Here is a 12,724-nt window from a genome sequence, read left to right as displayed (position 1 = left end):
AAAAAAAAATCACACTTTATGAAACGGTTATAGCATGAAATGAACCTGGAATCATTAACATAAATACATTTACTATACTTCCATCCACCCCCAAACTGAGAAATTGGTGATACATTTCAAAAAAAAAAAAAAAAAAAATCAAAAATGATTGAAACAGAAAGGTGATGCTTTGAGGATCAACTGATCAATTTTCCATGGGGAAAGCAGAGGAGAGAATACAGATGTTAAAAAGACATGGCATCCCTTGAGCAAGCCAACATTGCAAAGCTACTGCAGACTTTTTAAAAAAAATTAATAGAATGCCTACTATAGGCTAGGCAACCACACACACACTTACACACGTTATACATGTACTTGTATTTACAAAGTTTATATTTTTTAATCATAGCATTTAATAATCATAACCTTTCAAGGTATATATTGTCCACTTTTACTTATGAAGAATATGAGGTTAAAGGACAACACAGGGATTTCCAGCTATCAGGACCAGGTGAAACAAGTCTTTTCAAAATTAGCCTAAAAGCCTCTGAGGAAAAAAGCTGTCAAACATTATACAAACTTGACTTTGTAGAAGAGTTCTGCTGAACTTCACCCACTGACTTAATATTATATATGAAACTATTTTTTTTGTTTTTTGGTTTTAAGACAGGGTCTCATTCTGTCGCCCAGGCTGGAGTGCAGAGGTGCAATCATAGCTCACTGCAACCTCAAATGCCTAGACTCAAGTGATCTTCCTGCCTCCTCATCCTGAACCGTTGTGGCAACAAGGCATGCACCATCATACCTGTCCAATTATTTTTTTATTCTTCTGTTTTATTTATTATTTTTATTTATTTATTTTTAGTTACTTAATTGGTTATTTAGTTATTGGACTGATTGATTGCAGAGATGGGGGGATCTCATTATGTTACCAGGCTGGTCTTGAACATCTGCTCTCAAGAGATTCTATCACCTCAGCCTCTCAAACTGTTGGGTTATAGGCGTGAGCCACTTCCCAGTCAAAACTAATTTTTTTTTTTTTGAGACTGAGTGTCTCTCTCTCTGTCACCTAGGCTGGAGTGCAGTGGCACCATGTCAGCTCACTGCAACCTCTGCCTCCCGGGTTCAAGTGATTCTCCTGCCTCAGTCTCCCAAGTAGCTGGGACTACAGGCGTGCCCCACCACATCCAGCTAATTTTTGTATTTTTTTTTTAAGTAGGGACGGGGTTTCACCACACCGGTCAGGCGAGTCTTGAACTCCTGACCTCGTGATCCACCAGCCTTGGCCTCCCAAAGTGCTGGGACTATTTTCTAAATGCCTAATTCTTCTATGTACTAAGAACTTTCATAACCATTACCTTATTTGATATTTCGACATTTTATCTCAGTTGGTATCGTATTTAAGATATTCATGTTATTTGATAGCCCCTATTATTCCAGTCCATAAAGGAAGAAACAGAAAACAGATCGATGGTTGCCAGGGGTTAGGGAGAGAATGCGAGACAATAAAGGGATAGCATGAGTTTTCTGGAGTGGCAGAACTGTTCTGTATCTTGACTATAGTTGGGAGGGGTTACACAACTACACATATATTAATATTTACTGATGTATGCCAAAAAAATGTCAGTTAAAAAAACTTAACTGCACTTCCTTATCAGCATGATCTAGAACATGGTTGGTATAAGAATATTCCTCCTGGACTTCATTTACTTTCAATGCCACAGTGTTTAGCTCAAAATAAAATGACTTTGTAGAAATACTTTAGTCCTTTGATTGTTCAGTTTTTCTGTACATTCCCATAAAACAGATGCCAATTTATTTTTTAAAACATCACTAAGCTCTATTGATATTTCAACATTTTAAAAATCCAAGTTATAACAAAGTCGGACTTTACAAAAGTTACTGCCTTCCAAATTTCCTTGAGTTCCACTACATGAAAATCTGTATTAAATAAGAAGAAAGTCTATTTTAAGTCTCTACTCACAACCATTTTAATTTTAAGAGGGAGGGTGACAAAATTTACTGAGTATCCACCTCCACATGTGTGCCAGACATTACTGCAACTGTCTTATTTCACTAGATAATCTCACCACCCCTGGAAAGGAGTTGCCTTTCCAATTTTACAAAGCAAAAACATGGGGTTCAGCAGGTTAAACAATGTAGCCCATGGGTCTGAGCTAATAAGGTAGTAGGGCCAAAATAAGCCAAAGCTTTTTTAAAAAGAGCTAATTTTAGTGTGCCCCAAAAATAAGGGTATAAATTTACAGTATGTGGAAATTTATAAATGAAATTCACAGAGTCAATGCAAAATACTGATTTGTCATCTCTAAAAGTAGAAAATTGTCAAGTTATTTGCTATGTGATAAAAATTCTTTCAACCAAGAAGTCTGAGATTATGCTAACAAGACAATTTCATGCACTAGATTTTACTAGTAATAAAGAAAGCAAGCTCTTTGGTATTGCCCACTACCAAGAACTAAAAATATCTAGCATTTTATATAACTTATTAGTGATATCCATCACATAGCAGTAACTCAAGGATAAAGTATCATATACCCAACGTTTTTTTTTCCTTTTTTTTCTTCCCCCAACTCTTAAGGGGTCCAAACACCTACTCTTAAACTTTAAGGTCTTCAGCAGTCTGGCCCCAAGTTAATTTTTGAAATTTCGTCTAACTATTCAGCTAACACTCTACTCAAGCCACAGCTGAATTCTTCCTGTTGCCCAAGCTCAATTTATGCCTCCTCACGTCTAAGCATTTGCTCATATACCCACTTTACTCCACTTAAGGAAATTCAATCCATCCTACAAGTAGCTCAATTCTCTCCTCCTACAGTAACCCTACCCAAACTACCAGTTCAAAAAGTGTCCTTTCCCTAGAATTCCTGTAAGACTTATGTATTCATAATGTACTAGTGTTACTATGTTAAACTGATATTTATCTGTTTTTCATGTATGTCCTATTTCTACATGTCAGAAACCTGTTACATCTATTCTTGTATCATCCACACCTACTGGGTAGCCAGAAAGTATGTATTTTTTAAAATTTTAGGCTACAAGGATGGTATTTAATGATCTGCATATATACCCCAGAATGTAAAGTATAATTAACAGAAAAAAATGTTTGAAGAGAAAATTTTTTAAAAAGGGATGATACTTAAATATATGTATTGATACATATGACATGATATATAAATGCCTAATATATGCTCAACCTAGACATAGTATTACAGTTTCCCTTTGGGAATAAAAATGTTTAAAACACACATTTTATCTCTCTTTGCAATTAAAGCTTCCAAGCAGAGTAAATCCAATGGCAAATTCCTATATTCCCTTTTCTTATCACTCATTTAAATTATAATCAGTTTATTGGTTATTATTTTGGCCATATACACTTCTCCCTGAAAGTCCAGTTATACCATCTACACATAACATACACAAAAGTTGTGGAGTACTACCACAAATGCAATTAATATGCTAAAATTAAGGCATAAACAACCAGCCTTAGAAGTGGTAGCTATAAATAAAAATTATTCACTCTTAGGAAACTAAAAATAAATCTACAAGAAAAATATAAATACAAGCTGGTACTAAGGCCACCAGCTAAGCTTGTAAATTCTAGTGGGTTATCTATGAACATACTACCATACGAAATCTGAGAGCCAGAAATACAGCAAATCATAAGGTCACCTAGTTTAATGAGGCAATAAAACACAACGGTTAACAGCACAGGCTCTGGAGGCAAACTCTACACAAACCCTGTCTAACTCCATTACTCACTACACTAACAATGTAGCCTTAGAGCAAGTTAACAACCTCACTGTGCCTCCATGAGTAATAACTGTACATACCTTAGGATAAGTATTGAATTAATATATGTAAAGTGCTTAGAAGAGTGCCTGGTATGGTAAGTGCTCAATAAATACACTACTGAATTACACATGGTGCTAATATGTCTATTGTTTCAATTAATATATTTTATCAAACATATACTTTATCCAGTCAGGCACAGTGGCTCATACCTGTAATCCCAGCATTTCGGAAGGCCAAAGTGGGCAGATCACAAGGTCAAGAGATCGAGACCATCCTGGGTCAACATAATGAAAACCCATCTCTACTAAAATACAAAACTTAGCTGGGCATGGTGGCACGCGCCTGTAGTCTCAGTTACTCAGGAGGCTGAGGCAGGAGAATTCCTTGAAGCTGGGAAGTGGAGGTTGCAGTGAGCCGAGATTGTGCCACTGCACTCCAGCCTGGTGCCTGGCAAAAGAGTAAGACTGCCTCAAAAAAACTGAAAAATAAAAAAATAAATTTTATATGTGTGTGTGTGTGTGTGTGTGTGTGTGTGTGTGTGTGTATATATATATATGCTTTATCCATGGCCTATATATTTACAGATGTACTTAGGTTTACCAGATACATACTGTCTTCTGCCTATTTGACTAGATGAGTTTCCTGCTCATATAAACTGTACCTTCTTTCTCATTTAGGACTTTCTACAACAGCAATATCTAATAGAAATATAATTAAGCCACAATTGTAATTTTAACTCTTCTAGTAGGCACATTTTTAAAAGTAAATAATATATATATTTAACCTAATATGTCTAAAATGTTATCATTTCAACATGTAATCAACCCAAATAAATTATTAACAAGATACTGTACATTTATTTTTTCATACTAAGTCTGAAATCTGGTATGTATTTTACACTTACAGCACATCTCAATTTGACTAGTCACATCACAAATGGTCCGTGCTATGCGTCAGTCTAGTAGATACCATATTGGACAGTGCAGCTTAATATACTTCTGCACATAGGTATGTATACTGTATACGGATGACTACAAAATTAAATCTTCAAAATTTGCATGCTGTATTAAGTTTGTTGAAAACAAGTAACAATTTAGGTATTATAACCTGGGAGTTCAAAATCTCAGACTTCTCCAAAAGGAAGCATTTCAAGTACCTAGTTTCTCAAAACTCTATTTTACAGATGAAGAAACTCAGAGAAGTAACTTAGTGTTATTATTAAGGTTACCAGGAAAATTGCCTTTTTTGAGTCCTAGGCCTTTGTACAATCAAACTACTCTTCAAAATCAGGGTAGCCCCTAAAGTAGCTAAAACTGTGGTCAAACTAGTCAGGTTTGAACCCTAGCTTGGCCACTTAATAACTGCGAAATTTCCAACCTGTTACTTCCTCAGTAAAAAACAGGGGTGATAATAGCAGAACCTACACATCAAGGAGTTGCGAAAATCAGATGAGTTAATATACATAAAGTACTTGGCACAGCAACTGGTGCATAGTGCACATACTGAGTAAATACTGGTTATTGTTAGTTTTTAAAAGAAAGCTGATATAGCTAGATGAAGACACATCAGTTTGGATTTAGACACAAATGCTTCACGTGAAGTGTAAAAGTGTGGCCAGTGCTTTGCATGTTTTAAGTGTAATAGTGGGTTACTTGAACAGACCCACCATTACACTGGCTGGCTCTCTTCAGGCCAAGGTGGGTGCCAGATACCCCAATAATGTGGGGCATAACCAACTCAATATACCTCTGGAGGCTATATGAGTAAACAACAAACTGTCCTCATGAATGCAGGATGTCAGCAAACTGACAAACTGTGTCTGCCGTCAGGAGGAATGTTGAGGGCAGTCACACCCCAGATCCCATGCTCCTAGAGGCTATCTGTGCTCCTTGAAGTTATCTACCTGAGTATCTGGAACCTGTTAAACAAGGGAAGCAGTGCCTGTGATAAATCAAGTAGCTGACTGTCACTCCTCCTCCTTATTCACTTTACTTAATAAATATGAAGGGCTGTAAAAGCTCAGGGCCTTTGTTCACCTGAAGCAGAGCCCCTGACCCCTGCTTTCTAATAGAATCTTTTGTCTTTGTCTTCCATTCCGCTTGGGTTTATCCTCCTTCGTTTGTGAGACTATGGCAGGGGGGGCCATACGGCACTCCCTGATCCCTGCCTTACACAGACCTCTTAGCAGAACTCCTCTTTCTTCCTTGACCAGATGGAACAAAACAGGCTCTTTCCCCACTGTATCTTGCCTATGTGGTAAGAAACTGTAAAGAAGTTCTACCTCTTGGAGTGGAAATTCCTCCTTTTCTTTCCCAGGGGAGGTAAAGAAGGTAACATCAAATATGCTTTCATTTTACTCGCATCTGGTGAATTGTATTCTCCAAGCCCATTCACTTGTATGGTGCACAGGTGGAGGTGGGAATGCTGCTATCAGAACTACAACTGAAATACAAAATGTCTTTAATAAGATAAAGATATTTGCCACAGTCATATTGTGGCAGATCTAGAGCTAGATCTACAGTCTAAGTCACGCGTTCTCAATTCTAAACCAGGATGAGATCATATGCTAACATATCAGTATAATGGAAAACTGATCCTGGGCCAAAAAATGATTACAGATTGAGAGGAAATGATATGATAGTTTATCTAAGACTATATGAATTCAGAGTCCATAATTTTCACATTGTAATAGAATCTGAAGAATCTCCTTATGGTCAAGGTAACTGCCTTTAGTGAGCATCACTTGTTAATTCCTGATGGAAATATAGTAATGGTATTGGAAACAGACATTGGAGATAGAATTCAGGACTGCTGAGAACCTAATATGAGCTTTGCACTGACTTGCTACACAACTCTGCACTCTGAGACCAGTTCTAGCTCTACAATTCGCAGTGTCTAGGAAAAGGGATTCAAATTCACGCAGCCCAGGTGGCTGGAATCTGGAATGTGGGTGTACAAAGGAAACAGTTATTGAGTGCTAAAGCTTATTTCCAGAGGAAAAAGGAAAGATAATATCTAAGAGTCAGAATCTGAAAAAGCAAGATCCAAGGACAACCAACCTGTTTTGAATATAAACCATTAAAAGAGAAGAGAAGGTAAGGACAGTTCCAAGCTCAGTGCTATCAGGCAACTGGCACGCTGGTGAGGGATGTGGCTGCAAAGTCAGCACAGTCTCAATCACAAATTGGTCATTACTGAGCATGAAGCCAACATTACCTTTTCTCTCCAAGTTATAAATGGATAATAATCTACTGTTACTTTAGCAGCAAGCTATGAAGATTGCACATACATGACCAAATTTTAGTGTTGGAATTTTTAAAACCTTACAGCCAGAGTAATCTGATACAAATTTACTAATATATTCATAATGATTCCTGTGATTCACAGTCTCTAGACATAACTGGAACAAAATTCATGTGATTTACTGTAGTAAACTATGACTACTACAAAGCCAAATATTCTAAAAAGAGCAGTAAGGAAAATGGGTTTTTTTCCCTGGGTTAATGCTGAAGACCTCTAAAGCTTTGATGGTTTTTCTTTTTAACAGCTTTATTAAGATATAATTCATGTATCATAAAATCCACACATTTAAAGTGTACAACTCAGTGGTTTTTAGTATATTCAGAGTAGTGCAATAAACACCACAATCAATTTTAGAACACTTGCATCACTCTCACTTTGGGTTGCGGAATACTTGTGGTCTGCTCTACTTGACAGCTCTTTCTCCAGGTAGCCACAAGGTTTCTATTCACCTGGTTCATCACTTAACCCAAGGGTCACCCACTCATACAGGACTTCGCTGACTATACAACTTAAATTTTAACACCAGCACCATGTAACACACTTCAACTCCACCTAACACATCTCATCCCCATTTAACACACTTCAAGCACCACTCACGTTGCTGCCCACCCACCCATAAACACCCACTTTATTTTTCTCAATACTGGTTGTATTTAGCATTTCAAATGTTTTACTTATTTTTTGTTGACTCTGAAAGGCAAAGGTTTTTCTTTGTTTTATTCACTGCTGTACCCCTAGGGCCGAGAACAGACACACTTTGTAAAAGTTTAATGTTTATAGAAGGGGAAAAAGGGAGGGAGAAGAAAGAAGAAAATGGCTTCCCTACTACAAATGTCACTATTTTATGTTTGTTTCAATTTATTAAATTATGGATTTTCTACACCATTTTTCTCCCTTATAATGAAGGACATCTAACCAGAGAAAACTAAAATAAACAAAGTTAACTAAAAAACTTACCACCATTGCAGACTCCAGTATCTATGCTTTAAAGATTTGTTCCCAACTTTTCATTCTTTCAAGTCTTTACTGAGTGTCTTAGCTGGGTACAATGGGAAATGCAAAAGAATTATAAGACAAAGTCACTTTCTTCCAAAGGCCTACCATCTATCTGAGCAAGGCATGTATAAATTAAATACATACTATCTTTTTTCCTGCCTTTGTTTTTGGTTCTTCAAAAAATGTGAATTAAAAATACCTAGTAAATATTATAGAATTTTAGAAGAAAAAACAGATAATCTAAGTGAACTAGCATAGTCAGGAACCACCTCCTAGAGAAAGTAGTGCTATTACAGTAGGTGGAACTGAAGTAACAAATAGCACCAAACATGTAATGGCTTAACACAGTAATTTACTTCTTGCATATGTAATTATCATAGAGGAGGAGGGCTCACATTGGTAGGGCAATTCTCTTACATAGTGATTTGAGGACCTAGGCTGCTTGCACTGTGGCTCTCCATTTCCCTGGTTTCACATCATGTTACACTTCCACCTAGCAAAAAATAAAAGAATGCAGAGGAACACTACATATCATTTTCCACTCACATTCCACTGGCTAGAACTCAGGAAACAAGAGCTAGCTAGCTCCAGTCTCAGGATGAAAAGAACAAATTCTGGTAGGAATTTGGTAGTCTCTGCCAATGGAGGATTTGAAATTAGCAATGGGGGATGTGTGGCACATAACTGGGAAAGAGGGAACCAAATGAACAAAAACAAGCAAATCAAAGCTAAGTGACAGTACACTAGAAGAGCGAGAGGACAAGTCTGGCTATATTCTGGGGAGCAGTGAGAGAAGAGTAAGGGTGGTTAAATCAGTGGTTCCCAAACACTAAACTTAAAACCAATCCCCAATATATGTTAAATTTTCTACCAGTCTACAATGAAATGAGAATAAATACAAGTTCATATCTTGTGAATAATGCTAAATATTATAATTCAACTTCTGCAATTTACATATGTGATAACATGATATAAAAATTGTATGCTTTAATTTTTGTATTAAAAAATATTTAACAGGTGAGTTAAGGCTGTCAAAAGGTCTTTTCTAAGATAATGCTCTTTCCCAACTACACCAAAGACTTTATCCCATAGGCAATGAGGATTTACCATCACTTTCCAGTTTATTACGTATTTTTTGAGACGGAGTTTCGCTCTTGTTGCCCAGGCTGGAGTGCAATGGCGTGATCTCAGCTCACCACAACCTCCGCCTCCTGGGTTCAGGCAATTCTCCTGCCTCAGCCTCCTGAGTAGCTGGGATTACAGGCACACGCCACCATGCCCCGCTAATTTTTTGTATTTTTAGTAGAGACGGGGTTTCACCATGTTGACCAGGATGGTCTCGATCTCTTGACCTCGTGATCCACCCGCCTCGGCCTCCCAAAGTGCTGGGATTACAGGCGTGAGCCACCACGCCCGGCCAGTTTATTATGTATTTTTAGTGGTTTAATATTTTCTAACAAACCTGTATTGCTTTGGAAATGATAAAAGATTAAGTCCTAAAAGCCATAAAGCTTCGAATATACAAAACAAGAGTTATCTGGAAGTGGGCAGAAAGACTTACCAGACCACATACATAAGCTATACTCAAAACATATGCTGAAAAGACTGAAAAGTATTTGATTCTTCTGAACCCAATTTCAAACTATTCTATAAACATATAACATATATGACAAATACTAAACCCAAAATGGAGTTTAAGAAAGTAGTAAATTAGCAAGCTAAAAACAATCTGCTATAGCATTAATCCAAATGTTCCTATAGCATTAATCCAAAGTGCCATTCCTAAAGTAACTACTTTTAACCTAAAAATGGCATAATCTACTATTTTCCTATTTACTATAGGTTACAGAGAAAAATATTTAGTTACCATTAAAAATAGCAATGAAGAAAGTAAAGTCCTGTTTTTGCTAAGAAATTCAAATGTCATCATTCAACTAAGAGATAAAAATAAACTTTATATTAAATAAAAGTGTTAAATTTAAATCTTAAAAAAAGTGAAAACTTAAGAAGAACTATTTATGACAATGGAAATATGAGCCTATTAAAGACAGAATGTTAATTCCTAACCTCTAATAAAATCATAGCTCTATTTAAAAAATCACTTCTTCAACCTTTCTTCTTTACATACCACTAATGGCAAGTATTGAAAAAGATGGCACTGCACATGATACCTCCTAAAAAGTAGAGAAAAAGGTTTTCCAAAACAGTGCAAATTCCATTAACTGGAAACCTAGTGTAGTGCTTCATTAAGTTCCAAACACTCATGTAAATGTTAACCATGTATCTTTCCGGTCAGGTTAGAACTATTCAACTAAGGAGGGACCAAACCAAATGAAGCCAACCACACATGGAAAACATGTGCTGATAACTTCTAAAGTTAATGGTTTCCAATAGTAGTACATGTCTCTTATCACAATGCTTTCCATGGAAAATATGCAATTATTCGCTGGTGAAAGATCACACTAAGTGGCTTATTAATATTACAAAAACCACTAGTACCATATAGCAGTCTGTTAATATTTGGATAATTTAATTAGTCAGGGTTTAACAAATGTTTTACTTAAGTGAGTTACTGTTTTTTAAAAATTTAACACACATATGTCATACCACAGTAAAAGATGTGCAAAGTTATTTCTACAAACAGAATTTTAGGTCACTGAAATTCAATCTAAAACACATATAGAAATGAAATATTTGATAAATAATTCAACTTATTTTACAATAAAATCACTTTTTAAAAACTGCCTAGCAAATATGTTACTAAATGTTACACTTTCATTCAAATGTACACACAGTCACACACTCTGATCCTAATGGTTCTCATCATATTAAAATTTAATGGCTAAGATTTACAGAATGTATGGCCAAGCGTTCCTCTAAGCTCCGGACAAAGAAACAGAAACTAGATCTGCATTAGAGATTTTATTCTGCACAACACAGTTCTTGCCCACAATACTTTTCTAGTGCTTTTACCTTAAAATTACAATAAAATAATATTGGTTAATGGCAAAGCCAAGAAGTTATAATGAAACTAATAAAACCCTACAAATGTAAAAAGTCTCAAAACTAGAATCACATTGTACAGTGAGTAAATACACTAAAAAAAAAAAAATACCAGAATTACTTCCAAAAGAGCCCTGTGCCCTTCAAAATGACTGATTTGGGAAGTCCACAATACTTACTCCAACAATGCTGTCAATATTTACAATATTTTTAGAACTCCTTTGTGGGAAATCCCTGCAGAACCTTTAGCACATTCTATTAATTATCCTCAATGAATACTAACAAATCTCCAAACTTTGAAAGTGAATTTGAGTTTCTGAAGCAATTAAAGAGTCTCATGGGGCCTAATACAGAGAATATGATGGATCAGCAAGCCAGGCAATCTATATTTGGTCCAAAATGAGATGTAAACATCGGTAATAGACTAATTTTCGTAGGAGGCCACCTGGGAAGACAAAACCTCTAAGGTGACTGCTCTGAAGCACAGTTCTCACTTAGATATCAATGTAACTCAATTTCACAACTAAATCGCATCTAAGTTTAACATTCTCATTTTACTAACGAGAAAATGAAGTTTCTAAAAGGTAAAGGAAATTGCCCCAAATCACTCAACTATTTAGTGGCAAACTGGGGCCTAAAAGTCAGGTCTCCGAATTCCTTTTCAGTACTCGTTCCCATTCACTATGCTGCCCATAAACTTCAAGGTTTGAGAACAAAGTAGAATTGCCTTTAAAATCCATTAGGAGTTTTAGTTTTAAATTCAAGTTAAGACAACTGGAAATGGACGATATAGTAGGTCTAGGCCCTAAACAGGGTCTGCTTTGCAATGTCAGATCTTTAACAACTCAACCAAAATCTATGAATGTGTTTGCTTACGCAGACATTAAAAAAAAATTAAAGATGAGTTTTCATCATCACTAGTAGTATTTACTGAACATTCACTTTGCCTGGCCCTTTTGCTTGCATTACTTCATTAAATCCTCAGAATAACTCTATGGAGGCAGACACATTATATCCTCACTTTAAAGATAAAGACAGGGAGATCTACCAAGGTTAAATCACATAATCAGAGTTACAAAGTGTGGCAGGTTGTATTTTCTAAAGATGGTTATAAAAAGTTGTTCTTTTTCTTAATTAAGGTTTTCACTTACAGTAATTTTTTTATTTTATTTTTATAGAGACACGGTCTCCCTGTGTTGCCTAAACTGGTCTCAAACTCCTGGGCTCAAGCGATGCCCCCAACTTCAGCCTCCTGAAGAGCTATTAGAGGTGTGAGCCACTGTGTCTGGCCTAGAGTAGTTTTCAAATTGTGGTGAAAGGACAGAATTTCCATATACTCTATACCCAGTTTCCCCTAATATTAATGTCTTGTATTAGCAGATGCATTTGTCACAACTAATGAAGCAATGCTACATTTATATTAACTAAAGTTCAAATTTATTTAAATTTCCTGAGTTTTTATCTAATGTTCTGCATCAGAGTCCCACTAGAATACCACATTACCTTTCCCACCATGTTTCCCTTGGCTCCTCTAGGGTATAACGGTTTCTCTGACTTTCCTTGTTTTTGATGACCTAAGATTCTAAAAAGCTGAGACTGGCCCCCAAGTGTGTCTTACACCAGAGACGGT

General features: G+C 36.2%; 1 protein-coding gene across 9 annotated transcripts in view; it reads right to left on the bottom strand.

Annotated features, from left to right (window-relative positions):
- LCLAT1 (lysocardiolipin acyltransferase 1) overlaps positions 1 to 12,724 on the bottom strand; it is a 187,595-nt gene that overhangs the window by 144,240 nt on the left and 30,631 nt on the right. The window contains exon 1 of one of the 9 annotated variants that reach the window (XM_032239211.1): positions 8,053 to 9,210. The exons of the other annotated variants lie outside the window; for them this stretch is intronic. The gene's annotated coding sequence lies outside the window, so the exon portion shown is untranslated. Of the gene's footprint in view, positions 1 to 8,052; positions 9,211 to 12,724 lie in introns of those variants that run through there. 9 annotated transcript variants of the gene reach the window in all.

The sequence above is a fragment of the Sapajus apella genome, unplaced genomic scaffold (assembly GCF_009761245.1).
Source record: "Sapajus apella isolate SASKATOON/1434 unplaced genomic scaffold, GSC_monkey_1.0 scaffold44, whole genome shotgun sequence".
Taxonomy (NCBI): Eukaryota; Metazoa; Chordata; class Mammalia; order Primates; family Cebidae; genus Sapajus; species Sapajus apella.
This window is presented reverse-complemented; position numbering and strand designations above follow the sequence as displayed.